The sequence below is a fragment of the Callithrix jacchus genome, chromosome 6 (assembly GCF_049354715.1).
Source record: "Callithrix jacchus isolate 240 chromosome 6, calJac240_pri, whole genome shotgun sequence".
In the NCBI taxonomy this organism is placed as follows: Eukaryota; Metazoa; Chordata; class Mammalia; order Primates; family Cebidae; genus Callithrix; species Callithrix jacchus.
In genome coordinates this window covers 36,083,165-36,110,336 of record NC_133507.1, presented here as the reverse complement: position 1 = coordinate 36,110,336, position 27,172 = coordinate 36,083,165, and the positions used below count along the sequence as shown (strand labels likewise).

The 27,172-nt window shown below is 54.2% G+C and overlaps 1 protein-coding gene across 1 annotated transcript in view; it reads right to left on the bottom strand.

Moving 5' to 3' along the window:
* HS6ST1 (heparan sulfate 6-O-sulfotransferase 1) overlaps positions 1-27,172 on the bottom strand; it is a 50,090-nt gene that overhangs the window by 18,184 nt on the left and 4,734 nt on the right. The gene's annotated exons all lie outside the window — the stretch shown is intronic.

The following is a 27,172-nucleotide window of genomic DNA, read 5'->3' as shown; positions in this document are numbered from 1 at the left end:
ACTGCGCAGAGGGCTGGGATGAGAGGCTCAGGACTGCCCCCACCTGGCAGGTATCAGGTAAGGCTGTGACTGCTGGAGGTCCTAGAAGTCACTCCCAGCGTTGGGGACACAGGAGGAGGTGCTGGCAACATCCTTCCATCAGAGCCAGCTAGAGACGCCAGGCCCAGGGGTGCTCTCCACCAGCCCTCTTCAGTGAGGGGAGGACAAGTGGATGGCTTCCTGGGAGCCTGACTGTTGTCCAAAAGCCCAGTGTAGCTGTGGGCAGCCCAGCCCCAGACGCTGTGGACTGGACACCTGGAGTGGGGCTCTGCCGAGGTCTTCTGCGAGCAGAAGGGGTGAGGGCTACCTCCTCACCTGTGTCCCACTGCCCTTCAGACTTTTCTGTCTGCTGCTCCTGGCAGGGGTCCAGCAGTGGCATGAGGGCCCCAAGGGGCTGCTCACCGGACATGAAAGCTGCCCATTCATATTTCACGCCTGCCAGCCTGGCACTTTCTGGCTTCTGACACCAGCAGGTGAGATGTCACTTTTGCCTGAATGCACACACACCTCGGGGTCAAGGGAAGGTGACGGTGCTGTGCTTCACACGGTGTGCAGCCGAGTGGCAGGGCAGCCGGGCTGGGGCAGGCTAACTCTAGACCTGCCTCCAGAGCTGCGGGCTCCTCTTGTCCTGGCCAAGTGCTCTGGGGCTCACTCCTTCTGCTTCCAGGCCTTTTGCTGAGGCTATTGTGGGGACTGACATGGCCCTTCCCCTATATCCTCACAGCCTGTGACTACACACCCACCATGGCTGCTGGGGCCCACAGAGAGACGCAGAGGCCAGAGAGAGAGGCTGAGGCAGTGTCAGGTTGTGCCGGGGTGTGCAGTGTTCCTTCCTGGCTCTGAACCGTCCTTGCCAGGTGAGAAAGTGCTCAGGGTACGCCTGACCTGAAGGCTCAGCCAGTACAACTTGATACCTGTGCCCGGCGACTCCACGGCAGTAGAAAAGCACAGCCCTTCCGGGGACTCTGCATGAACACAGGAGCCCACTTCTGCATGCACAATGAGCAAAAGAGCCACATCAAAGCTTGTGGGTACAGCCTGATGCCTAGTCTGGGAAATACATAAACTGAACAGACAGAGCAGAAATGCAGTCCGTGCCAGGTGTGAGGATGGCTTCTCCCTGGGCCTAGTGCCCTGGGCCATTTTTTCTTCTACTTTTTCTGTATTTTTTCAATTGTATATAACCAAGCATGCATTATACAACAAACAAAAGGAGAATGCACATGACCTAATCTGACTTTCTCACAGGAGGCAGGAGAGTCAGGGAGGACTGAAAGTCTCAGGGCCTCCCCAGTGGCCTCTCAGGACATGTCCAAAGCCACAGGATCATCACCAGTCATCAGCCTTTCTGGGAGCCAGGAGGGCGAGAATGCATCTGAGGGTCACTGGGGGTGTCCCTGGGACCCCTCCAGGATCCACCTCCTGCTGACGCCACAGCTGGTGGCAGGCTCCAAGACCCACAGCAACTCATCTCGGGATCCCAGGCAAGGCGTTCCTGGTTCTCACCCACACGACCCCACAGAGCTTCTCTGCAGAGAAGAGGGGCCCACACTTGCCCCCTCAACTCCTGAGCCCACATACACACACAGGGGGCTGGGGAGAGATAACCTTGAGTGCTCTTGAATGTAGAATATTTTTCCCCAAAGAAATTCAGATCCTAAATAGCACACCCCAGAGATAAGCCATTAGTGACCAAGCTAACTGCAGCTTCCGACTCTACACTCCCATGGCCCTGCTGACCTGGCTCTGCTTCCAGGGAGGGCAACAGCTCTGGGTGACACACTGAGAAAGCTGTCACCTGAGCAGTGACCCTGGGGACTGGGGAATGCCGACTCTTCCAGAACTAGGACCCCCTTGCCACTTATGGCCCCCATCAAGTACTTTAGTGATTGGTGCCTCCAAAAAAGGTTGGGGCCCAGTAGGCATTTGCTCATTTTATTCCTGTAACCCCTGGTCTGGTCACCATTATCGATGCCCTCTGCAGATAGGCAAATGGAGACTCAGAGATCCTTCTACAGCCAGAGTGTCCCAGATACCTGAGGTGTCCGACTTCACAGGCCACAAGGCATGTCTGCCGCTGGCCCACATGGTCCCTGAGAAGAGGAACACGGGGCTCCCGCAAGAACCCAGTGTGCCATCAGCAGCTAGGAAACAGGTCTCTAGCTTGCTAAGGGACCTGCCACCTGACAAGTTCTCCAAGGAAGGCATCTGGCATCTGTTTCCTCCTTGCACAAGAGAGACGTGACGCCTCCTGGAGACCACAGCAGGATCTCTGGCATGAGGATGGGCCCAGCCCAGCTGGCAAAGAAGGTGAGGAAACCGCTGGAACAGACTTACCTGCTCTCACCAGCCACAGGTCAGAGGCACCAGGAGAACATGCAAGAGACAGAGAGAGAATAGCTGTCAGTCAAATTATTTGTATAAAATGTCCAAACGTGAAAGTCACAAAGAGCCCTATAATCTCAAAACGCAAAAAAACCCAAAGCAGTAGTTTAAAATCTTCCTAAAATACTGAGGAAATGCCTGCAGCTTGCTTTCAAATGCTTCTACTAAAAAGCAGAAACATGTATATAACTGCATACATAAACACACATGTAAGTACACAGGTATCTACAGAGATACCTATCTGCAGACAGCAAGAAGAGCACCCACCAGCACCCACTCACAAGCACAAATATTGCACAATGTTAACCAGCAGTGGGTCTAGGGGAAAGGTATGAGGTGCATTTTGCTACTATTTCAATGACTTTGTAAGTTTGGCATTTTTCAAGATAAAAAGGGGGAAAATTCCTATAAAGAAAATGCCAGGGTATTTCTACCAAATCTTAAAAGAACCAGGTTATCCAATTGTAAGAAAACCGTCCTAAACAACAGTAAAGCAGTAGAGCAGAACATTCCCAATTCATTCTATGAGGCCGACATAATCCTACTACCAAAGTCGGACAAATGCAGAAGAGAGGAAAATCGCAGCCTGGTGGACACATCCACTAAGCTCACTGAGTTCAAATACAGATACAAAAACTCCTGAACAAAAGCCTTATCAAATCCAACCCAACTGAGCATATAGGATATTATACTATGACCATACTTAGTAACCCCAGGTATGCAAGGATGGCTCAACAGGAGACAATCCATATACGTGACCCCTCACAGCAACAGATTATAGATCTCAGCAAAGGTCTAAAAAGCATTTGCTAAAATTAAACACTATGCCTAATAAAAACTCTCAGGAGGCCGGGTGTGGTGGCTCACACCTATAATCCCAGCACTTTGACAAGCTGAGGCGGGCAGATCACCTGAGGTTGGGAGTTTCAGACCAGCCTGACCAACATAGAGAAACTCCGTCTTTACTAAAAATACAAAAACTTAGGCAGGCGTGAGGGTGGGTGCCCGTAATCCCAGCTAGTTGGAAGGCTGAGGCAGGAGAATTGCTTGAACTTGGGAGGTGGGGGTTGTGGTAAGCCAAGATCTCGCCATTGCACTCTAGCCTGGGCAATAAGAGTGAAACTCTGTCTCAAACAACAAACAAACAAAAAAACCTCTCAGGAAATAGGAATAGAAGTCCCTTAATTTGGCTGGGTGTGGGTGGCTCACACCTATAAGCCCAACACTTCGGGAGGCTGAGGCAAACGGATCACTTGAGGTCAGGAGTTTGAGACCAGCCTGGCCAACACGGCAAAACCTTTTCTCTAATAAATATGAAAAAATAAAACAAAATTAACATGGCATGCACCTACAGTCCCAGCTACTTTGGAGGCTGAGGCACAAGAATCGCTTGAACCCTGGAGGTGGAAGTTGCAATGAGCGGAGATTGTGTCACTGCACTCCAGCCTGGGCAAAAGGGTGAAAGTGTGTCTCAAAAAAAAAAATCCTTAACTTGGTAAAGTATCCCCAAAACCTGGAGCAAGCATGGTCCCATGGGGAAGAGTCAGATGCATTCCCTTTAAGATCATGACAGGACAGAGATGCCCACTCTTTCTGAGGCAACTCTGCATGTACTGGGGTCTCAGCTGACGGAAGAAAACAAGGAGGAAGTAGGGATCTAACTGTCTCGGCAGAGTCCCTTTGCCTGTCCTTGTCTTTACTGAGCACCCTGTACAGGCATTACTAGGTTGGGGGCTTCACACACCCTCAGACAGCTGGAGTCCCCGGCATGGGGGAGGGCTCCTTTTCTTGCTCACTGCCCTTGCCCTGTGTCCAGAGCACACCTGAGAGTTGAGGCTGTGGGTTTGCTCTCATCCTGGAGGTCTGTGGGGCCATGGCACTGGAGCGGCAGGAGGAAGCAGTGGCCTCCTCAGTCTGGATCCTCCCATGGCTCTTGGGGGCCAGACCTCTGGCAGGCAGGGCCCAGGCACTGGGTGAGCTCAGCAGGTGTGTCAGCAGGAGGAGCTGGCTTCTAAATGAGCTCAGCAGGGCGTAAGGGAGAGCCCCTGGCTGCAGACCTGAGCCCTCCAGAGGCTGATGCCCTGCCTGGGGCAAGGTGGACCTCAGGGGAGCCAGGGCACGGGCTGTGTGCCTCACCTGGCACGGCCTCTCCAGCCTGGGGCTTTTGTTGCCTTACACCAGTCCTGCTGCCTTCCATCACTCAGCCCCTCCTCCTTTCATGGTGAGGTCCTAGTCAGACCTCATGGAGGCACCCCAGCAAGGACGTGGCTGACAGCTCTGCAGGGGTGCCAGCCCTGTAGCCTGCTGGGACGGGGTGTGGAGGCATCTGTCCACAGGCTCTTCCACCTGAGCACATAGGTGCTTCCCTGTCGGTGCTTCCTGCCCTCTGTTCCTTCTGTCCAACTCCCTCCCTGCTCAGGGCTGGCAGCCTTTTCTGAATGCACTCTTCTCTTGGCCCACCCAGGGGAGCCCCTGCCAAGCTCCTCCATCCCAGGGTGGCTGTGTGGGGAAGGGATAGGCTGAGAAGACCCCTGGATGCCAGGAGAGAAGCCTGAGCTTTCCTGAGGCTGGACGGAGCTGGCAAGGGCGGCGGGGCAGGGCAACAGTGAGGAGGGTAAACTGAGGCCAGTGGTGGGGCCTAGCTAGAGTGCCAGGGATGACTGGCCCTGCCCAGCTCTAGGCCCTCCCAGTGCCACAGAGAACACCTGGTAAAGGTGTGGGGAGAGGGGTCCCCAGAGGGTCCATGCCAGGCAGTCTGGGCCTGCTCACGCCATGTACGTCCTCCCATGGGGCCCACGCCTGGCAGGACCCTGGCCTGGATGGGCCCTGGGGCCACCTGGCCTTGAGTGGCTATAACTGCGTCTGGGCTCCTGAGGAGGTAAGGTGGGCCCTGCACTCCAGGCCCAGCTCCCCATGCAACACCTTCTCAGGGCAGGGGCACTCACACCAGTTGACACAGAACAACCCCGGGTGAGACCCAAACTGGAGAAGACTGTGCTCCTCACCCCAGCACTCTGGGAACTCGCATCCGGCAAGGATGTGGAGGAACTACCCCTGCCTTGGGGAGGGTGGCCAGGCTCACGGGGGGAGGCCATGGCATGTGGGCAGCATGTGAAAGGCTGTGGGAAGTGGGGATGACAGTGCCCTGTGCAGAGGCTCCGAATTCAGGGCACACGGTGTACTGCAGGCCAGGCATATGGCACGGCGGGGGTGGGGTGGGGTGGGGTGGGGTAGGGGAAGAGGGGCTGACTCACGAGGCCACAGGGGGGCGGGTAGGCGGGGGTGCTGTCAGCTGATGGGCTCCTGCTGGAAAAGACAGCTCGACTCACAGGAGGGTACTAGAGACACGGGGTGTGAGGGAGGGCAGCAGGCAGGGTGAGCCCAGGCCCGCTTCCCACTTGTCAGCCACTTCAGCTCTGTTGCCACTCCTACTGTAAAAGGGTTCTGGAGAGCACTCTGGGTCTGGGGTCCTTGGTGTGGCTGCGGCCCTCAACCTGCCCACAGCCTGTGAGGTTCCATCCACGGGCCAGGTGGAGCTGGTCCCATCTCAGCTTCTGGGCCCACGGAACCTCCGCCCCTCCACACTGGGCCTCCTTTCCCAAGGGCCAGGCCTTGCTCTGCAGGCAGTGGGCCCAAACCAGCCAGGCACTCTGGTGCCCCACCTGCACACCCTGACTCCCTGCAGAAGGGCACCGCTCCCAAGCAGAAGCTGCTCTAAGCCTCGGGCACGTCACACAATATGGCACTTTTCCCTTTTCTGGCCTGGCTCCCCATTACCCTGCCTAAGGGCCAGCCTGGGCCTGGGCAGAGCAAGGACTCGGAATGGCTAAGGCTTTGAGGCCTGGAATGAAGCATGACCGCCACTCCCTAAACCATGAGTAAAGCTCATCTGAGGGGTAACTGGCAGCTTCCACCACCTGCTGGGCACACTGGGGTGGCTCCAGATTTCCCAGAAACCACCACCACTCCTCACACCCCAGGAGGGGAGGTGACCTCCGAAGCTGGAGGAAGAGCAGCAGCAGACCATGGCCCCGAGGAGTGCTTCCCGGGGCCACAGCCTCGGGGCACGTTTAGCAAAACCAGGGGGCCCATGTGGATGGTATTCAGGTCTGGGGAGCCTGGGGCTGGAGGAGGAACATGCTCCCAGACTGTTTGGGGACCACGGGGATAGAGGGCAAAGAGAGGCTGTCAGGTGGCCTCACATCATCAGTAAAGTAAGGTGAGTTACATTTATACCAAGCATCTGTCTTGGGGGTTTTCTGGGGGCTGAGGAAGGTGGGATTAAACACCAGCTTGGGAGGCCAGTGCTATGTGAGCAGGGGCTCCTGCGGCCAGCCTCTACGTGTGGAATGGCCATGCTGAGCCAGGCAGAAGCTGACCTGCCCATGTAGAAGTCCTGCTGAACATCCCAGGGCAACGGTGTGGCCACACGTTGGGGGTTCATGCTGAAACCACACCGATGGCACCATTTCTGGGCCCCAAATCCAGTGGGCTTGGCTCTGTGTCTCCTTCAGGGCAGGGTCCTGCCCTCTTCTCTCTGCATCTGCCCTGCTGGCCCAGACCCTCTGCACCTGCCCCAAACTCCGCAAAGCACTGTCCTTCGCATCTCAGCTTCTGGGCCCATGGAACCTGAGGCTGGACTTGACAGCCCCCTCACATGGCTCTTCTGTCATACACCCCCCTGCCCCAGCCCTGGCACTGTGCTCTGGACAGTCTGCAGCAGGCCACTGACAACTCACTGCCTACTGAATCAGAGCAGGTACATAGCAGGGTGGGCTGTGATCAAGGGCCCCGGGGCCTGCCCGTGAAGTGTCGCAGCCCCTGAGGGAGGGGAGGGCTCTGCCCAGCTAGGGCTTGGGTCCTCCTTTGTTCTCCAGCCTGTCTACTCCAGGGTGGGAGGGACCTGCCACCTTTAAAAACTTGTTCACCCTGGTGCAGCCTGTCAGAGTCAAGAAGTGCTGGCTGTCCTCAAGATGACATCAGTTTCAATAGGTTGGTGGCCCAGACAGGAAGGAGATGCCATCGCACTCCCACCTGGGAGCTGCAGCCCCTCTGAGGACAAGGGCTGTGGGGCATGGAGAGCTGGGAGAAGAGAAAGGGCTACTGGGCAGAAGACAGGCTCCACCACAAAGGAGGGAGGCTTGGGGGTACGTGTATGTGTGTGTGTGTGCACATGCGTGTGTGTGGAGGGACAGACAAAAGATGTCTTCAGACCACCCTCCCACACCCAGGCTCTGGGATTCCCTGGTGTGGCCCACAAACTACAGAGGTGTCAGCCTAGGTGGGCAGGCCCTGGAGCCTCCTGTTTCCTGAAACTCCTTTCTTTAGGCACGTTTATGCTGATTCTCCATGGACACAACCCTGGCCTCCCCAGGCGGGCTCCAAGAGGAACAAGAAAAATAAGAGGCAGTTGCCAGGTTACCCAAGGCTCAGTAGGCCCCACCACCCACTCCAACCCACCTCCCCTGCTTGGTTTTCATTTGTGGCAAAGCAGGAATGTGGGAATTTGAAGTCAGAAGAATCTGGATGTGCCCAGGGAGAAACCAACAGCCGAGTGAACATGCACAAATCCAGTGTCCTCTGAGCCCTGGGTCCCTCTGCTGCAGGACAGAAGGGCTGCTGTGAATGCCGTAAGATGCTGCTGGCTGATGGCCTAGGCAGCATCCTTGCTGCCTCCCCTGTGCTTGGCCACACCCACACTGGCTCACTTGGTTTTCTCCTTACTCCAGGGCAACGGGTACCATTCTTCTCTCCACTTCAGGGCAGGGGGTACCACTCCTTTCCGTTTATAGCTGAGGAGTCAGGCACAGTGAAGTGAAGGCCCTTGCTCAGGGCTGCATAGCCAGGCAGCTGCCTGGGTGTCCCTACCCTTGACTGCAAGGCCTGTGGCTAGGTTCCCAGCACATGCTGGGACCTGAGAGGCTTTCATGGAACTAACACAATTCTTTCCCGAACTCTTCCAGAAAACTGAAGTAAACAGAATACTTCCTAACTCATTCTACAAGGCCAGAATTATCCTGATATCAAAGTCAGACAAAGATACTACATGAAAATTACACACTGATGTCTCTTATAAATACGGAAGAAAATATCCTCAGCAAAATACTTGCAAATTGAATTGAACAGCATATTAAAATGATTATGTATCATGACCAAGTGAGATGTATCCCCAGAATGCAAGGATGGTTCAACATATGAAAGTCAATGTACTATGCCACATTTAACAGAATGAAGGAAAAAAAACACATGATCCTCTCAACTGATACAGAAAAATCAAGTGACAAAATTCAACACACCTGTGTAATAAAACCTTCCAACAAACTAGAACAAAAAGGAAACTACCTCAACGTAATAAAGGCCATTGCTATGGAATGAATGTGTGTGTTCCACAAAAACTCCTGTTGAAGCCCTCATCTCCAATATGATGGCATTTGGAGGTGTGGACTCCCAGTGGTAATTAGGTCATAAGGGTGGAGCCATAATGAATGGGACTGGTACCCTCCTAAGAAGACACGAGAGATGACTTTCTCTCTCTTGGCCATGAGAAATGTACAGAATACAAGCCAGGAAACAAGCCCTCACCAGTTCCAAATCTGCTGGCTCCTTCATCTTAGACTTGGGTCTCAAGAACTGTGAGAAATAAATGATTGCTGCTTGAGCCACCCAGGCTACAGCATTTGTTATAGAGGTCAAGCTAAGACAGCCAGATATGAAAAACTCACGGTTAACATAATATTCAATGGTGGAACACTGAAAGCTTTCCTCTACATTGGGAACAAGGCAAAGATGCCTACTTTTGCCACAGCTATTCATCAGGGTACTGGAAGTTCTAGCCTGAGCAATTAGGTAAGAATAATGAGTAAAAGTATTCAGATTGAAAAGAAAAAAGGAAAGTTATCTCTCTTCACAGATGACATAATCTTTTATGTGGATAACCCTAAAGAATCCACACACACAAAAACCCATCAGGGCCAATAAACCAATAATAATAATAAATAATGTTGTAGGATAGAAAATAAAAATGAAAAGAAATCAGTTGTATTTCTATTCATTAGCAGTAAACAATACAAGAAGGAAATTAACAAAACAATGTTTTTGATGGCATCGAAAAGTATAAAGTATTCAGGAGGAGACTTAACCAATGAAGTGAAATACTCATATACTAAAAACTACAAAACACTGATGAAAGAAGTTAAAGACACCACCAATAAATGGAAAATCATCCCATGTCCATGAACTGAAAGACCTACTACTGTTAAGACAGAAATACTACTTTTGTAATCTACAGATTTAATGAAATCCCTATCACAATCCCAATAGTATTTGCTGCACAAATAGAATAACTTATTCTAAAATTCATATGAAATTTCAAGGGATCTTGACTAGCCAAGGTACTTGACAAAAAAGAGTGGCTCATGCCTGTAATCCCAGTACTTTGGGAGGCCGAGGTGGGAGGATTGCTTGAGCCCAGAAGTTTGAGACCAGCGTTGCCAACAGTGAGATCCTGTTTCTACAAAAAATTAAAGAATCAGACAGGCATGGTGGTGTGCCTGTAGTCCCAGCTACTGTGGTGGCTGAAGTGGGAGGATCGCTTGAGCTTTCGAGGTCAAGGTTGTAGTGAGTCACGTTCATGTCACTGCACTCCAGCTTGGATGACAAAGTGAGGCCCTGTCTCAAAAACAAACAAAGAAACAAACACACACACCAAAAAAAAAAAAAAAAAAAGGAAAAAAAAACCCCAAAACACACACACACAAACCCAAAATCAATACAAAACAAAGTAGGACTCCCATTTCCTGATTTTAAAACTTAAGTACAAAGTTATAGTAGTCAAATCAGTCAGTGTGGTACTGTCATAAAGACAGACCTACAGACCAATGCAACACAATAAGGAGCCCAGAAATCAACTTTGCATATATGGCCAAATGGTGCCAAGACCATTAAATGGGAGAAAACACAGTCTTTCCAACAAATGGTGCTGGGGAAACTGGATTTCCACATGTAAAAGAATGAAATTGGACCATTACCTAACATTATACACAGAAATTGACTCGAAATACATCAATGACTAACGGTAAGTCCCAAAACTGTAAACTCCAAGAACACAGAAGAAAAGCTTTACGATACTGGACTTGGCAATGATTTCTCGGATGTGACAGCAATACATGAGCAACAACGAAAACCAGATAAACTGGGCTTCATCAAAATAAAAAACGTTTGTACGTCAAAGGACAGACCAATGGAGTGAAAAGGCAACCCACAGGATGGAAGAAAATATCTGTAAATCATGTATCCGATCAGAGACTAATATCCAGAATATATAAAGAATGCCTATAACTTAACAACCTAATTAAAAAACTTGCAGCAGACATTTGAGTAGACACTTCCCCAAAGAAGATAAACCAATGGCTGACAAGCACATAAAAGATGTTCAGCATTGCTGGGCATTAGGGAAATGCAAATCAGACTCCACTTCACATCCATCAGAATGGCTATTACCAAAACACAGGAAAAGATGCTGGTGAGGATGCAGAGAAACTGCAACCCTTCTGCACTGCTGGTGGGAAGGTAAAATGGTACCGTTACTGTGGAAAGCAGTGTGGGAAGCAGGAAAGTTCCTCTTCAAAGTTTCCTTTCTTGTTAAAGAATAAATCATAAGTGTGCTAATAACTCTTTGTTAAGCCCTATCCTATGCAGCTGTTAGACATGCCATGCTTACAGGCATGTAGCTGTAAAGTACGTTTTATGTCTCTGTACTTTAACCAAGAGGTCTGTGCTGGATGTGCTCACAGGCATGTCCCAGCTCGCCATTGCTTTTACTTGTTTAGAAAAGTCTTAAGTTCTTAGCCAATTGGGTTTTAGTTTAGACAGAGATCAGATTCAGCAGTAAGAAGGACTCCAAATGTGTAAGGGATAAATATATCTGCTTTTCTTTGCTCATTGTACTCTCGTGGCAAGATGGCTGGTGAGGGTACCCTTCCTGCAGTCCAGGAAGTAAAAATTGTGTTGCTGAAAGATCCTTTGTCTCAATGCTGATTTTTCTATGTGGCACTGAGCATCTGTTTCCAACAGCAGTATGGTGGTTTCTCAAAAAATGAGATATAGAATTAAAATATGATCTAGCAATTCCTCCTTCAGATATATTCCCAAACAATCCGAAAGCAGACACGTAAACAGGTATTTGTACACCCATGTTCCCAGCAACATCATTCACAATAGCAAGAAAGAAGCAACCTAAGTGTCCACTGACAGATGAAGGGATGATCAGCAAAATACGGTATATACAAACATGGAATATTATTCAGCCTTAAAAAGGAAGGCCATTCTGACACAGGCTAAAATATAGATGAACTCTAAAGACATGCTAAGCCAGTGTGAAAAGACAGTATCATATAATTCCACTTAATTCGCTATTCTTGAGCAGCCAAGTTTATAGTCAGGAAGTAGGATGGAGGGCGTGAGGGGCTGGAATGAGGTGAATGGGGAGTTCGTGTTGAATGGGGACAGAGCTCAGTTGGGGAAGATGAAAAGGTTCTGGAGATGGAGGATGGTGATGACTAAACAATGTGAATGTACTTCATGCCACTGAACTGTACACTTAAAAATGGTTAGAATGGGCTGGGCGTGGTGGCTCATGCCTGTAATCCCAGCACTTTGGGAGGCCGAGGCGGGTAGATCACAAGGTCAAGAGATCGAGACCATCTTGGTCAACATGGTGAAACCCCGTCTCTACTAAAAATACAGAAAATTAGTGGGGCATGGTGGCACGTGACTATAATCCCAGCTACTCAGGAGGCTGAGGCAGGAGAATTGCCTGAACCCAGGAGGCGGAGGTTGTGGTGAGCTGAGATCGCGCCATTGCACTCCAGCCTGGGTAACGAGCGAAACTCCGTCTCAAAAAAAAAAAAAAAAGAAAAAAAAGGTTAGAATGGTAAATTGTATGTTATGTATACTTTACCACAATCAAAAACAAAAAAAGGCTCTTCCATGACAAGTGTCCAAGGGCCACGCCTCCGCAGCTTCTCAGGAAGGAAGGCAGTACTTCCCTGGGTACTGCCATCCCAGGGGCATGAGTGGGGTTGGCCCAGGCCTAACCTGCCCCTCACCCCTTCTCCTTCCTGCACAAGTGTGTGGGGTACTCATTGGCTCTCTTGGAATGAGAGGACCAGAAGGGCACCAGAATCGGCTTTAGAAGGGGCAGAAATATACTTGTACGTGGCCCAGTCAAGGACCCAGTTTCTGTTCTGTGGAGGCACAGAGCAGGCTCTGCAAGTGCCTGCCTCCTGCCATGCCGCAGGAGCACACAGCCCCCTCCTTGCTCTGCACCATGCCTCCCAGACGCGCCCCAACAGCATGGGAGGTGGTGCTCTACCCTCCTGTCCTTGAAAGGAGCAAACCAAGGCTGCATTCTCGGCCACAGCCACCAGCAGGAGTGAGCCCTCCATCCCAACCAGCCTTGGTGCGCTCTTAGTAAACTACAAGAGGTCAACACAACAGATTGTAAATTATGCTCCTGAAGCTCTGCTGGCCTGTCTTGGTGGGCAGAGTGAGTGGATGGCAGGCCGTGCCCTGTCTTCCAGACCCCTATCCTGAGCACTGGACACCCCAGGCCCAGCAGGGAAGAGCCACATCAGCAGCTGAAGATACACCAAGGCCCAGCCCCATTTGGTGGATGGGGAAACTGAAGCATAGGGAGCTCACATGCCGGTGAGGAGTACAGTGGGGCTTTGGCTGGCTGTGTCTCTGTCTTTGAAGGCCACACATGACCTGTGCCAGGCCCCTGGCAAAGAGCTGAGGCACAGAGGGTAATCACAGTGGGCCAGGCCTGCCTGCAGGGACCCCAGCTGGCAGGGAGACAGAGGCACATAGGACAGGGAGATGAGACTCATAACCCCTCACCCATCCTGGCCCTGCTAACAGCCCATCTGCCAGGCGGAGGAAACATGGCCTGCAATGGCACAAACAGCAGCGCCAGCAAGGCAGGGTGGCTCTGGGAGGGCAGAGGGCTGTACCCCACCTTCAGGCCAGGGTCTTGTCAGCTCCTTCCCATGAGCACTCAGGTTATCTTGCAAAGCCCAGGCTGGGGCAGAATGGGAGAGTCAGACCTGGGCCTGGGTAGTGCTCTGCCTATACTGCTGAATTCACCAAACCAAGGATCAAGGCTCCCTCTGTAAAACTGGGGGCTTCTCCAAGTCCCAAGCAGACTTCTTGCTCCTACAGCCAGAACTACAAGCCCATCTCCAGCCCATGGCATAGCTGAGCGCAGAGCTGGCATGGATGAGGCAGTCAGTCCCACACCCTGCCCTGCAGAGAGGGCCTGCAGCCCCAGACACAGCCACCGTCCTTACTCCAACCCTGGAGTGACGGGACACTGGGGAAGTGGGAGGGACTACCTACCCTCTCCCAAACCAACCCTACCTTGGGCCATGCTGGTTACCAGGCATGGCTTCCATGGTACGCCTGTTCCCAGCCCTGCAGCTGGGCCATGCGGAGGGGGCCATGTGTTGGCAGGGGTGTCTATGGGTTCTTGGCCCCTGAAGCTGAGCAGCTCGTCACTCTCCCAGCAAGGAAAGAAGGGACAGCTGGGACCCACATAGGACTGTTTGTCTAGCACCTGTTGGTAATTCATCTCTTCGGCTGAGGCTGAAACAACTGAGGGCAGGGTGGGTGGGCCACCTTGAGTGACAGGTGAAGGATGGTGATGCTTGGGACTAGGCCCAGGTCCTGCAAGGCACCATCACCCGACCATACCCAGCTGCCCCCACAGTCATGCCATGAGCCCCGCAAAGCGGAGGTGCCTAGCAAAGACCCTCCTCCCAGCTGCTTGGGGCGTGTCTCACACCCTGTGCGGGCCTCAGGTCCAGTATCTTTCTCAAGGGAGAGCCATCACCATGTGCTGGGTGTGGTGAGGGCAGGTGAAATGGGTACACGCCTAAGAAATGAGTGCCTCTTGTCATAGACATTAGCTGGAGAGGGCCAAAGAAAGGAACAGGAGCCCCAGGCCACAATGTCTGAGGAATCTGGGCTTTTGGGTGCTTGGACACACCCCTGAGTCCGTTGAACGGTCTGTAGAGCCCAGCCTTCCCTTCCTGTGTGTGGGGCAGGGTCCCCAGGGGCCATGTGGTACCAGCCACCCCTCTGGGTGAGGCAGGAGTCCCCGGGGGCTGTGTGGCTTCAGGCTACCCTTCCTGTGTCTGCAATGATAACAGTTCTTCTTTGTGAATGAATCTCCTTTAATATCCTGGGACCATTCAAAAGACTTCTGAGGGCTCAGGATGGAAGAGCAGCCCAGCCTCAGAGTGGAAAGTTGCTCAGCTCTTAAAGGGACCAGTGGGAAGGAATTTTCAAACACGAGGAAACATCTCCAGGTGCCAACCACTTACTTGTAAGGAAAAAAGGAATTCTTGTTTCAGAATGTGTTTTGAGTCACCACTGGCGCCAAAGCGTGAGCTACTGCCGGGGGCGTGTGTGAGTGTGGGTGCTCTGTCAGCCCCTGGCCAGCCCTGGGAGTCCCCCAGCCTCTCACTCTCAGGGGCACATGTGCTGGTTTAGAGCCTGCAGCTGACCTTGCCTGCTGGACCCAGCCCCCACGGGGCCCCTGCACTTATGGACATGAGGCAGCATGTGTCCCTGGGCCCCACTGGCTCACACAGGCATCGGGGCTGCAGGCAGTCAAGGACACCACGCTGGCCTGTGTCTGCCTGTTGGGGGACAGCTCAGGGGCTCCAGCTTGGCCTGAGGGGAGAGAAGGCAGAGGGCTGAGCTCTCCACAGTGCCCGCCAGCTCCTCTCCCTGGATGAAGTCATGCCCCAATCAGAAGATACTCCCTCCAGAGCCCTAAAGCCAGTCCCATCCCTTGGGACACCCTGAGGCAGTGGGTGTCACTGCTCACAGTGTGACTGCAGAGTGGAGACTGCATGGAGACTTCCAGCTAGGTGCTGTGTGCCGAGCTAGCGGGGCTGCTTCAGGGGATCTGGGAGGTTTAGCTAGGGGAGGACACCTGGTCTCAGGCCCCATGACTCTGGGGGACCCTCAGGTCACAGATGCTGACCTGGAGGCCAAGAATGCCTCTGGCAGCACTCAGCTCAGGCTGAGCTGGGCCTGTGCAGCCAAGGCTAGGGGCCTGTGTGTGTCTGATGTTTACGGATGTGTGTGCCCATGTGTTCAGGTGTGGGAGTGCATGTGTGGGGCTCTCTCACTGAGCCTCCAGCTGAGGACACTCCCATCGGATCCACCCCCTCCCATCCCCGGCCCTGTGACCATCTGCAGGCCCTCTTAGCGTAGGGCTAGTGGCTCCTGGAGGGTGGACCCAGTCCTCTCTTGGGGTCCAGGAAAGGCTCTGCACACAGGTGCTAGTGATAGAGTGGCTTCTTCCTGCTACTCCTGTGCCTGGTGGCTGGCTCCCACCCTCACCCCATCAAGCTGCACCTGGGATGCTCCCCACCAAACCCCTGCCACTGATGGGCTTCAAGGCATTTCCTGATTCAGGCCCAGCCATGCTGCGTGCCCATGGCTAGGTTTCCCATCGTGGCTAGGTCTCCCATTGCAATCACTCTGTGGTGGGGCCTCTCCTGCATTGGCCCCCACTTGAGTCCACCTTCCCAAGGCCTCTTTTGAGAAGGCCAGCCAGGTCCCTGGCTTTGTACAGGCTAGCTCCAGCCTCTTCTCCCCCGACCGCCTGCCCTTGCCCAGGTGGGCCTTGCTCACAGCATCTTCTGCCTGCAATGCCCTCCCAACCTCGCACCTCCCAGTGTGTCCCTCCAAAGTGCCAACCACCTTTCTCTAGTCCCCCACAGTCTATACCCCAGGAGCCAGGCCCACACAGGCCCGACTTGCTGCTCACTCCTGGGAGGAAATGCCAGCCTTTCACAGGGCCTGGGCCTGCCCCACCCCTGATGCTGAAGGGTGAGGCACATGGCCAGGACACCTTCACTCTGGATGCTCTCTGAAAGGACGCCCCACGATGCAGATGAAACATGTAGTCCAAGAGGTGCTTTGCAGCGTCACAGAGAACAGCAAAGGCAGGACCAGGAAGGCACCTGAAGTACCCAGGGGCATGGGGCCATGTGGAGGAGCTGGGAGCAGGCTGACCCTGACCCTAACACAGCACAACCCCCACGGCGCTGGCTTGAGGGCTGGGGACAGCCCCATGTAGTGCCTCTATACTTGAGAACAAATTCTATAATCAGCATGCATTACTACTATAGTAAGAAGAAAACCGAACAGAAGTATCCGAAAAGCAGTTTTCAGGTTTAACGCTAAATCACGCACAACCTTGAGCTTAAAGTCAACCAGCACAGGCACCTGTGTGGGCCCAGATGCTCCTGTGCATAGGGTGGGGGACACTGGCTGGCCAGCCCCGTCAGGTGGGCACTTGCCACCCACTGGCCCTGCCAGTGTCCTTCTACTTCATGACATCTTTCTGCCTGCTAAAGGGGGAATCTGGCAGATGCCTGGAAATAAACGGCTGAGGCTCCCTTGAGAGAATGAGACTGCAGCCTGCTGTGGGTGCTCAGGCCCTCACTCAAAGGCCACTGTAGTGGCTACTTTTAGGTGTCAACTACACTGGGTTAAGGGATACCAAGATTGCTGGTAAAGCTTTATTTCTGGGTGTGTCTGTGATTGGCATTTGAATCAGTGGACTGAGAAAGGAAGACTGCCTTCTCCAACGTGAGCAGGGACCTTCCAATCTACTGTGCCACTCCATCACCAGCATCTGTGTGCAGAGCCATTCCTGGAAGAACAGGAAGGTGGAGGAAGGGCAAATCTCCTCTTTCTTCAGGAGCTGGGCCACCTGTCTTCTGCCCTTGGATATCAGAACTCCAGGTTCTCAGGTCTTTGGGCTCTGGGACCTAATACCAGCAGCCCCCAGGTTCTCGGGCCTCTGGCCTTGGACTAACCTCCTCACTGGCTTCCCTGCTTCTCTAGCTTGCAGATGAGATGGCAAGATCTTGGGTCATCTTAGTCTCCATAACTGCATGAGCAAATTCTCCTAATAAATTCTCTCTCACCTGTCTCTATAAACCCTATAAGTTCTGTCTCTCTGGAGAACCCCAACATAGCCCCCGCCACCCCAACCCCAGGGGATGCTGCCAGCCACGCTCTCCTCTTGAAGTATGCCTGAGCCTTTAGAAATTGGGTATCCCTGTGGGGTGGTGCTCCCCAGATTTGGAGATGGTATGTGGTACAGGTCTGGTGAGAGGAGGGCCTCTAGCCCCTGACAACAAGGACCACTGCCTGGGTGCTAAGTTGTCTTTGGCTAAGGGGTGGGAGATGGAAACAAGTGCTTGTCACAGACTGCAAAGCCCTGGCATCCCTTGGAGGCTGCCTTGCCACCAGACATGTGCACAGGACTCCAGAAAGGCTCTGGGCTGGCTGGTTGCAAATCGTGGCCCTGCTCATCTGGCTGGTGACCTCTGCCCATGGGTCCCCTCGGGAGACCTCAGCACTGCAGCAATGCACACAACTGCTGCAGTTGGATGCTGGCCTGAACCCCTCTGCCACTGGGAAGACATGGAGATACCCATGTACCAGAGGAGAGTGACAGGGACACCGTGTCCTAGCAGAGCAGTTGCGGCAAGTGTCACACGGTGGTGGCAGCCTTCACTGGGTCACTGAGAGGACTCAGCATCTCACAACACTCAGGGATGGCCACCTTCCTCTCCTGCAGCTGGGTTGGGCTGCGCTGGGGAGGGTGGGTGACTGAGTACCCACACACACTTGCAGGCCATCATCCCCTGGCTCTGTGGCAACCCATGAAACCTGGTCCCCAAGGCCTTCCTGGTGGCCCAAGGCAGTACCTGCGGTCTGTATGAAGGCACGGAGTCAGTGTCAGGCAGGAGGGGGCTCCCTGCTATGACGGCTTCCTAAGCTCTCCATTCTGGGCTTCTTCAGCCTTTGCTGACCTGGCCTGACCCACTGCCTGCCTGGGTCCCCAGCTGACCCACTTGCTTCAGGATGGGGGTTTGCTCTGTCCTGGAACAGCCCACACCAATCCCACTACCTGCCTTTTACCCACATGGCTGAAACCTGACCACCCTCTACTTTATAAGAACGACGTTGTCTGCTGGGCATGTTGCCAACCCAGTTTCCAGGAAGGCAGAGGAACAAACCCCTGCTTACCAGGCCTGGCTTCCCAATGCGCCTGCTTGGATGGTTTTAAAGCCTGACTTGGGAGGCCTGAACTTTTGGAGGGTTCAGGAGGTGGGCCAACAAGCAGCACTCAGTCTGGACTTGCACGAGCAAAACCAACTGCTCAGACCTGCTCACCTTCCTGCCTGCCAGGAGGGAACAGAGGCAGGAGAGGAGGGGCCAAGGCCCTCCAACCGGGAGCCCTGGGGGCTGTGGCGGGCTGGGTGGGAAGGAAGGAGCCTGTGGCAAGGGATGGAGCCTGGCCGGCTGATGCCCCTGCTCTCCAGGCAGGGCTGGAACCACGAGCTCTCACCCGTTCTCACCCCGGCTTAGTACCTGGCTAGGGCCTCTCCTTACAGGTGACATCACAACACTCTCAACTCCTCTGGGAGACCATCTTCTCTGCCTGCTCTTGATCCTCTCAAGGGAGCTGACGCATCACACCTGGTGACAGCTGCTTCTGGCAGGCCGCCACTCATCCAGCTGGACCTTGAGGAGGGTGGGCCCGTGGTCCCTCAAGACCAGCCCAGGGTCCCCGCACCATCCTGGGCTCCCTGGCGAGCCCACCCTCTCGCAGAGCAGCTGCATTACTCTCCCACAGGCAGGCACTGCAGCAGGCATGAGTCCCACGCCTGGCTGATGCCTGCTCCCCACTCTTCGGAGTGACTTGCCTGCGCCTTGTCACTGGGGGAGGGGCTTGGGGGAAATCCTGGAGGCACAGGCCTGTGTGTGAATCCCAGCCCTGCCACAAGTGATGACCTTAGGTGATGAGTGATTTAGGCTCTTTGTGTCTCAGTTTACTCATTTGCAAAACGTGGCCCCTGCCAGCGAGGCCTGAGTGAGGATGGCCTGGCCTGGAGTGATGGCAGTCACTCACAGCCCCTCTCAACTCCCAAACTGCACCCTTGGAACAGGAGTGCCCGCCTTCTTGCCTCTGCTCCTGGGCAGTGCCACCACGCTGGCAACACCCCACAGCACAGCGCCTTTCCTCCATCCACTATGGTCGGGCTGGAGGATGTGGCCGTGCCGCTGCAAAGCTTTCCCTGCCAGGGAATGTGGACCAGGATTCCAGGGAGCATGCAGCTGCACACTCCACAGCCTGGAACCCTGATCCAGGAGGACGCCCCACCTCACCCAGGCCACCATGACGCAAACACAAAACCTCAGTGCTTACAGATGCCGATCTCCCAAGGTCATCAATGCTCCAGAGAGGTAAATATTTACACAGGCGCCTCTAAAGCTCATAACTCAGAGGGGAGATGCTCCCCCTGCAGCCGAGGCGCTGCAAACACATGCCCACGTGTTCCTGCAAGGTCTGCAGCACAAAGTACTAATTCTCAGGTGGAAGGTGATGTGTGGGCCCTTCTGTTCTAAGCAGGGGGACGGCAGCAGGGGTGCTGCGAGTATGGGGCTGGGGCGACATGGGGCGGGGGCACATTCCAAGGCTGGGATGATGGGGGGGCTGTCACCCCCACACTCCTCTCCTAGGGGGTGCGAGAAGCTTCATCCACGGAGCAGTGCCCCACTGGGGCAGCCCTGGGTGTACCCACAGCAGACAGTGCTCAAGGTGGCTGGGGACTGAGGGTGAGGCCAGGCACCAGGCTAGAGGCACAGAGAGCAGTGTCGTTGCTGTCATGGGGAGAGGCTGAGGCACAGGGCGTGGACATCCACCTCCGTGGCTAGGCTCAGGGATGACACAGGCAGGCTTCACTCTGGGAAAGGCCCACCCAGATTTTCACTGGGAGTGGGGGAGCCTTGTGACTTCGGAGCTGTGGGTTCCAGGCTCTGGTTTAGCAGCAGGATCCTTTCCTTCCCACCCAATCTCAAAGGGACCCCAATATATGGGGCCAATGGCTGTGAGGGGCCCTGGCACAGGAGGAGCTGCCTGCTCATCTAGCCTTCCTGGGCTCTGTGCTGTGCAGCTGCCACCATGCGCACTGCTGAGGACCTCAGGGAAGGCCGTGGCGGGGGGCATGCTGCAGGGAGGATGCTGGTCAGCTGCCATCTGCCCACTGCTCACACTAACAGGTTCCTGGCTGAGCTCCTCCCACCAGCAGGGTCCCATGGGGTTCAGAGGTCAGCAGGTGTATCACTTCTTGGAATGTGCCTTGGCTGGAGGATGAGATGTGCCTGGGCCACCCTGGCCCTATCTGGTACAGGCACTGGGATACCACAGGCCCAAACCCATACATGATGAAACCATGAACAGAAGGAGAGATGCAGGGAGGACGCTACCCATGGAACCTGGCACCAGAACCCATAAAGAACCCTTACAAACCAATATGCAAAGCACAAACAGCCCTGGAGGGGAAAACAGGCCAAAGACACGAATAGGTCAGCGGAGGGGACCTCAGCGGCCAATGAACCCATGGTAAGATGCCCATCTCTCCGCCACTGGGAAATGTACTCAGAGCACAGAGGTCCCATTTCCCGGCTCCTAGCCTGGCAGAAATGAGCCAAGTGTGCCCAGCCAAACAATGGGGAACCACAGGCATAGCACGGTGGTGAGGAGAACCCCCCCAACACTCTCCTAGGGACACCTAAGGACCATGAGCAAGCACTGTGGCTGCACCTGGACTGTGACGGCCCTGCAGCTGTGTTAGAACAAAGCAGGGATCCGTCTAGGTTACCTTGATGTTAAGTCTAGCAGTCAATGAATTAACCATGCATGTCAGGGGGCAACAGGGATAAATCTCTACATAAGGCTGAGTGAAGACAGCAAGTTGCAGAAGGTTAAGTATCTGACAAGGGCTCTGGAAAGTTAGTCACATCAAAATAGCACTGTGAATCGTTTAAGGAATAGACACATCTATGGCGAAAGCGTAAACACAAGGGCAGAGAACATGGGCAACGCAGGGCAGTGGTGACGAGCAAGGCTGCGGAGAGGTAGGGGTGGGGTGGGGTGCATGGGGTCTTCACCTGTAAACTGCACCCAGCTCTGAGCCTGCAGTGGGAAGAGGTGAAACTCCACAACGCTTTCCAGTTACACCCCTGGATATGCCATGTAGGGGGTGATAGCAGCTGGTGGGGTCTGGGGAAGGGAGGAACCACTGCATCTAAGGAACAAGGCCTGGGACCTCAGCCAGGTGGGCCTCTGCCCAGAGCCAGCATCATGCGGCATCCACCCTTTCCTCCTCTTGACCCTGAGTTCCTCTTGGTCAGATGGCTGGGGGGTGGAGTCAGGGGCCGGGGGTGGAGTCAGATGGCTGGGGGTGCAGTTAGGCTGCCACCAACAGGGTCTCTCGACCTTGGCACCAGGACAGATGTGCAGTGTCTACATCCTGGCTGCTGGCCAGGGAGGGCCAGAGCTTTCTGGAGATCCTGGTAGAGACACCCTTTTGTCAAGTGGGCACAGTCAGGAAGGCACTGGGTGGTCCCAAGGCCATAGCCCAAGGGAAGCAGGAGACCCCCACAGTTAAAGCGCAGCATGTTCCAGGTCAAAACCTTGGAAGGCCAGTGATGACGCCTGCTGATGTCCCAGAAAACAGGACCCAACCTGCACACACTTCGGCTGCTTTGAGAGAAGCTGCCTGCAAACCAATCAGTTCATGGAGTGAGAACAAGAGCTTACTTCCTAGCTGGCTCTGGAGGTCTCTTCCCTGTCTCCAGGAGAGATGGGCCAGATTTCAGCCTCTGTGAACAGAGGCCACAGTGCAACTATGGGTGCAATTCAAGTGACTACCTACCGGACAGGCACTAAGTATGCCCACTTTACAGATGGGGAAGCTGAGATGCAGACGTTTGTCAGATGCAAAGCCAGGATGTGGCCCAGCTGGTCTGGCTGCAAGCCTGGGGCTCCTCTTTTGCTCTGCTGCCACTCTGGCATGGTCCGGGGATTCTCCAGCCCCGAGGTGGGTCCTGGCCAGCCTCTCCTGCCCTCCTTGTTGCTGGGTTACCCACAGAACCTTCTGTCCCTGTTTGCTGTGGAGGGTGAAGGATGGCATGGAACTTACAGAGTGTACTCCTTGCTGGGCTCTCACCTCCCACTCCATGAGGTGGAAATGGGGCCAGATCTAGAATGCAAACTGGGCTGGCCCCAGAGCCTGGCCATTCCCATGTCCACCTGATACAGCTTCTGAGCAGTGGCCTGGGTTGACCAGTGGAGAGCCACGCCTAGGGACAGCTGGGATCCTGACCAGCGGGGGTGGTCACCCACGGCCACTGACCTCTGTGGCCTTCAAGGCTTCATAAAAAATTAACTCCAGAGTTTCAGTCTCTCTAGTTTGTATCTTTTCAGACAATTCGTGATTTGCTCTGATGACCCGCCTGTTGGGCCTTTTAACATTCTCCATGTAAACAACCCTAAGCAGCTGTGCTGGACATGTGTGGCCTTCAAAGACAGGCCAGGTGCAGGCCGTTGGGAGTCGCCTCCCACTGATGCCCTGGCTCCTAGGCCAGCCTCACTGTGGCATGCGGAGAGCTGTTGACGGCTCCCTCTCCAGATGAGGAAGTGGCACTGCACCAGCCTGCAGAATGCTAAGGGGTTATGAGTGGCCATGCGGTCACAGGGGTCACAGTTAATAAGTCACTGGTTCCTCTACAGAACAAAATGGCAGACTGACACCCCCCTTTTAGAAACAGGAAGACTGAGGCTCAGGCAGGTATCTACCTAGGCCCATGAGACCCACTGCCTAGGGTACTCTTCCTTGGACTCCTATCAGAGCTTTCCAGAAAAAGTCCCCCCAATGCACAGCCCAGGGCCTCAGCAGGCAGCAGAGGCCCTACAGGTTCCCTGCCCTCCACCACAGCCTCAGTGCTGGGTCTGCACAGTGCGGACCCAAGAGCTCCCGAGGCGGCCTTGTGGAACTTGGGGCATGTCACCCCCACTAGCATCCGCCAGGGAGGTGGGCCCCAGCCCCAGAGCACCCGCTGTGTGAGTCGTGAGTCGAGGAATCAAGGACCAACAGCGGGTGGGTGTGGGGCCCCAAAGGTCCTGTGCCCGGGAGGGAGCTCAGGGCAGAGGCACCGCAGCAGAAAAAGGCCACAGGCTGGCAGGGACCGGTGTGAATCCTTAGCGCAGGTCCCAGCACCCACAGAGCTGGCTCAGGAACAGCCGGTGGCATGGAGGGGAGAGCTGTCCTGGATGGCTTTCACTCTATGGTCAAGGGAACAGCCCCAGCTTCACACCATGGCTGGGGTAGCATGTGTGTGGTCTCTGGTGGTTGGACATCCTCTCTCTGGCCATCTGCTCACCCTAAATATCCTCTGACAGCATCTACCCTTGGTTGATGGTCTGAGATCAGCACTTTAACGCTCCTGTGTGGGCGCATACATGACAATGCCCCACTAGGAAAGGGGCACTTTCAGGAAAGGAACAAAGACATCAGGCCACAGGTCCCATAGTCAGAAGGCAACAGGCCTGCAGACAGGGGTCCTCTCCACTCACGCCGCCCGTCTCCACTGCCCACACTTGCTGTGACTGGCTGGGTCTCAGATGACGTGTCTGAAACCCAACTGTGCTTTCAGAGTGCTGCTTCCATTCTGCACCCATCCGTCCTGCAAAACCCCATGTGTAGGAGGCTTCTCCACCCACTCGGGGTACTGCAGGCCATACCTCTTGCTGCCACCAGCTCGCTGTCATTTGGCCATTTGGCCGCAACAATCTCATCCCCTAGGGCTAGGACTATTTTTTCAGCGTAACACACCCCACCCAAATCCGAACAGACAGCAAATCTTCATAGAAAGAGAGAGCCAACTGAGCTTCTGAAAGGCAAAAACAAGAGTCCTAAGAGATGAAAACCTTTTTGCAAGCAAAATGTCACATCACCTGTAAGTGCTGCTGTGGAGTGGGCCTCAAAAAGAGGAGAGCAGGTGCAAGTGAGTGTCCAGGTGGCTGCAGAAAAGTGCCTGAAAAGCAGCTGGCAGGGGATGGCCCGAGTCTGCCTTCCGCCTGAATCACATGGCCTTCCAGCAGGGCTCCCACCACAGGACCTCACATGCTACCACTCAGTAACTGCTTCCCCGAGCTCGGCTTCTCACGCTCTTCCCACCTCAAACCCAAAAGACCCACCACACGCCACCATCAAGCGGGGGTTGAGCCCAGTCCTGCTGCCTCCCTGCTGCTCGAGGTCTGACCCAGAAACACCCCACAGTATTTCAGAGGGGAAATTCAGTCCCACAAAATGTCATGCGGGTTGGTGACAGCACCCAGAGAGGGAAGCTGAGGGGTTGGGAACATTCCCGGGCTTCCCACCTCCTTTCCACTGAGGCAGAGCAAGGACATAGGAGCAGAGGGATGGCCTAGACCCACCTGTACCCACACACGCTCACAGCACTGCCTCCCACACGCTGATCCTCCCTGGGCTGGGCTAGTGGTGGCATCAGCAGTGCAGGACCAGGGGAGCACCTGAGAACAACCCATCTTATGGGGAGGTGGCAGAAAGGGCTAGCCACACTGCACCAGGAGCCAAGCACCACCATGGGCAGTCTCTGCTGCCAGGGGGCTGACCCTCAGGCAGCCTTGCTACCTTTCCAGAGCCCAGAGCCCAGTGTGACGCCTGTCCTGAGGCTCTGGGTGAAGGCTGCCAGATGCCTTCCAGTAAAGGCAACCACACAGGCCTACATGTGAAACTGCCCGTGTCTGCCCAGCTCTCAGAAGCCCTAGTGTTCTGCATCTGGCTGGTCTGGGCCAGTGGCAATCGTTCCCACCTGTGGACAGTCTTCTACGCCTGTGCAGGGTCGGGGGAGCAGAGGGCTGGGTGCAGCACACAGCCTTCAGGACATACTGACAGCTGTTCACATGCTAACTCCTAGCCCTCCAGGCTGACAGAGGGACTGACACGTTCTCTATCTTCTCTGGGCCCTGCCTTCCTTGTGTGGAAAATGTGTCCCATCTTCATACACTTGTCTTGTGGGATCGTTGGGTCCAAACAAGATGACCCATTCCAAGTGCCTGCTAAGTGCTCAGGGGACAAGAGCCACCCCGCCTGCCTCCCTGCATGCCCCCATGGCTTGTCATGCCTCTTCCTCATAGAGGGGAAATTCAGTCCTGCAAAATGCCACATGGGATGGTAATGGCACCCCGAGTACACTCCAGGCCCCTGGGAGCTGCACTCCTCTCTCAGCAGGGGTGAAATGCAGCCACCTGTGAGCAGGTAGGGGCATGTGGGTGACTGAGCATGGCTGCTCCCAAGCACCCTACACAGATGGGCCACCCCGAGGGCACTCATTGGGCAAGGCTTGGCAATAAAAACCATAAGACTGGCACTTTTTTGGTGATTTAAGAAAATAAATTAAAAAAAATTCACAACAGGCCAGCACAGTGGCTCATGCCTGTAATCCCAGCACCCTGGCAGGCGGAGGCGGGTGGATCACTTGAGGTCCAGAGTTCAAGACCAGCCTGGTCAACATGATGAAACCCTGCCTCTACTAAAAATACAAAAAAATTAGCCAGGTGTGGTCCCAGGAGCCTGTAATGCCAGCTACTTGGTAGGCTGAGGCAGGAGAATAGTTTGAACCCGGGAGGGAGAGGTTGCAGAAAGCTGAGATCACACCATTGCACTCCAGACTACGGACAGAGTGAGACTCCATCTCAAAAAAAAAAAAATGTTTCACGTAATATTCGGTACCAACGGGCGTGCCACTGAGATGGGCGCTCACATACAGTCGGGAACATACCAGGAATGGGTGCTCTGAAAAGGAAGGTAACATCTGTACCAAGAGCAGTAAAACATTCAGACTATTCAACTCAGAAATTGCACTTTTAGGAATCGCCAAAGGAAATCAGAGCTACGCAGAATATTTACACAAAAGGACACGTCCTGCAGCAGTCCCCACAGATCCCAGAATGGGCAACCTGCACGCTCAGCCACCGCCAGCCAGCGGCGCACACCCAGAGCGGAGCAGCTGCAGCCACTCAAATATTAAGTTTTAATGACAACAGACAACATTTACGGTGTAATTTATATGATGGCTTCAATTACAGTGGAAAAACTATGCACGGGGAAGGGATGATTTTCCTTTTCTCCCTCTGCCTCATGCTTTCCTCCCACTCATCTACTGAACAATCATTATAACCACAACAAGGGGGTTGTGCAAGAAAAAGCCTCCCAGTCCCCAAAGACGACAAAACCACGCCCTTCTCCTCCTCCCTCCTGGGCTCTTGGTGGCACCAGACCCAACGTGGCCACTCCCCTGCATGGCAGCCAGAACTCCCACTAAGAAGAAAACCTGGATCCCCTGGTCCTGGGGCCCAGGCGGGCACTGCACTCTCTGATCCAGGAGAGGAGTCCCCAGGCTCCCTGCGGCCCAGGTTTTACGTGTGAAGTGCCTAGGGCAGGAAGCTCTGGTGTGAAGACCACCGGAGCAGTATGGCAGAAATCATCTCCCAAGCAGAGGACCATCTAAAATGATCCTGTCGCCAAACATTCGGAAGTTTGCCTTACCATGTCTGCTTAAAATGAAGGGTTTTTAAAAAATCTGTTTTTAGTAAAAATCTAATTAGGAACATATTGACCACATATTCCCTTCTCATCTCAACCAAAGGCCTCTCTAGGCAATGCAGGTGACAGTGACAGCCCCTGCCCAGTCCCCAGGTCCTGTTCATTGGCCCCAGTCACATGCTCTGGGTAACATCTGTCCCCATCACAAGGGTTTGTCCCTTGATCTCAGAGAAGAA